Source organism: Aquarana catesbeiana, linkage group LG05 (genome assembly GCF_042186555.1).
Source record: "Aquarana catesbeiana isolate 2022-GZ linkage group LG05, ASM4218655v1, whole genome shotgun sequence".
NCBI lineage: Eukaryota > Metazoa > Chordata > Amphibia > Anura > Ranidae > Aquarana > Aquarana catesbeiana.
In genome coordinates this window covers 162,241,630-162,244,090 of record NC_133328.1, presented here as the reverse complement: position 1 = coordinate 162,244,090, position 2,461 = coordinate 162,241,630, and the positions used below count along the sequence as shown (strand labels likewise).

General features: G+C 42.9%; 1 pseudogene; it reads left to right on the top strand.

Moving 5' to 3' along the window:
- Positions 1-1,817: 1,817 nt before the first annotated feature.
- On the top strand, positions 1,818-1,936 carry LOC141146380 (5S ribosomal RNA; annotated as a pseudogene).
- The last annotated feature ends 525 nt before the right edge of the window (positions 1,937-2,461 follow it).

The window sequence follows — 2,461 nt, the reverse complement described above, 5'->3', positions numbered from 1 at the left end:
TGCTTGTTGTAAAGCCACTGTAGGGCGGATGTCTCAGTATGATGAGATGTTAGTAGGGGAGACAGGCATCAGCTGTTGAGTTGTGCAAACATAGGCCGGATCGAATTGCAAGATCGAATTGCGCGCGGCTCCCGGTGATGTGCTGACGTCACACCGCTGACACGTTTCACCAGCCAATGGACGCTGGTTTCCTCAGAGCGAGGAGGAGTCTATGGTGAAAGGCTTAAATAGGTACTGGAGTATGCAATTCCTGCTTCTATCCACTAGATGTCACCATCCAAACCCCTCAATAGTGAAAGACTTAAATAGGTACTAGAGGATGCAATTCCTGCTTCTATCCACTAGATGTCACCATCCAAATCCCTCACGTGTAAGGCATTCAGCAAAGGAAAAAACGTACATATTAAGCACAGAAATAAACTAATAGGGATAGCGATTGAAAGAGATTGTGATATAATGACTTGTAAAAAATAGCCATAGAAAGAGTGGAGAAGTTGAATATACATGATAATGACTGTATTGAAAGTTCACCCAAAAGTTTAGGGAAAAGCTATTATTTCTCTAAAAAGGGTTGGAAACTACATTCTGTGTTTAACCCCTTAGGGGCTAAAGAATCTAAATAGTACGTCCACATTTTCTCCTTTTGAAGGAGAATAGTGTCAAAATCCCCTCTTCTAGGGGGTAAATTCAGCACATAAATCCCTTTAACTTTAAGGCCCCTTGGATTACTGTCGTGGAATTTGGCAAAATGTACTGGAATAGGTCGGTCATCTTCTTTTTCTTATTCCTAATACCACTGATGTGCTCGCCAATCCGGATTCTGAGTTGGCGTTTAGTCTTTCCTATGTAATTTTTATTACAAGGACACGTGAGCATATATATGACACGTGTCGTTGAACAGTTGATGAATTGTTTAATTTGATAATGCCTACCTCCTCTCGGGTTGGCGAACTCATCAGTGTGATGCACATATTTGCATATGTTACAATGTCCACATGCATGCATACCTGGAGGGGGTTTTCTCTCGGTAAGCCAATTCTTATTGATGGTTCTGGTGTATTCTGAATGGACTAGAACATCGCCCAAGTTCAAATCCGAATGGACATTCTGGATCTCAAAAATCTAAATTCTATTCCTGAATATAACCACTCTTTTTTTGTATGTAGTCAATCCAAATCAGTTATCTCCATCCTACAAGGAGGAGACCTTCGGGGCGTCAATCGACATCAAAGATGCATACCTCCATATGCCTATTTCCTCGCTCACTAGTAATATCTACTTTTCAAGGTGGAAAATCTTCATTTTCAGTGTGTAGCTCTGCTTTCCGGTACAGCTACTGCACCTTGAGTGTTTACAAAGGTTCTAACCCCTCTTCTAGCCAGATTAAGGGCCCAAGGTATAACGATTATGGTTTACCTAGTCGATCTGTTCTTGATAGACCAGTCAGTAACCCGCTTAGACCAAAGTATGGTCACCACATTCAACTACCTGGAATATCTAGGTTGGTTTCTCAACCTAGAAGAAATCTTCTTTAAAACCATGAAGAAGGCTAAAATACTTGGGTCTGATCATAGGTACACCCAAAAAAGGGTATTTTTACCCTAGGCAAAGATCAGCACCATAAAGGAACTGATTTAGGTGGTGAAGCAAGATGAATTTCTTCTACTCAACTTTGCATGAGGTTATTGGGAAAGATGGTGGCTTCATTCGAGACCGTTCCTTATGCTCAGTTTCATTCGAGACTGCTGCAAAACAGTATCCTGTCGGCTTGGAACAAAGGGTTCAAGCTCTACATTCCCAGTGTGTCTGACTCCAAAGCCTACGGCTACATCACTCTGATAGCGCCCGATCTCGTCTGATCTTGGAGGTTAAGCATGATCGGCCCTGGTTGGTACCCAGATGAGAGACCACCTGGAAATACCAGGTGCTGTAGGCTGGGTGCACCGGAGCCTCCGTTTATGGTTAACATCCAAAAATCTACTAAGGGGAAAATCCTTCCTTCAGTTACCTGGGAAGTGGTAACAACATATGCCAACCTTTTTGTTTAGTTTGGGGAAAAGTCCTGGAAGAGGCAACTGTCCAAGAGAAGTGGCCCAGATCAGAAATGGCCTTGCCCATTAACATTTTAGAAATTCAGGCAGAGCTCTTGGTCCTGAGGGCCTGAACGTTCAGTTTACGGTATTGTCCTGCCAGGATTTAATCCGACAATGCCACAGCAATGGCCTATATTAATCACCAAGGGGGCACAAGAACTTGTGCGGCCCAGAGAAAGGTGAATCATATCCTATCTTGAGCAGAAAACAATGTACTTTGCCTATAGGCAGTCTTCATTCTAGGAATAGAAAATTGGCAGGCGGACTACTTGAGTCACCAGCAGTTGTTCCCGGGAAAATGGTTCCTTCACCCCAATATCTTCCTGTCAATATATCAAAAATGGGGGATCCCAGACATAGATCTGTTT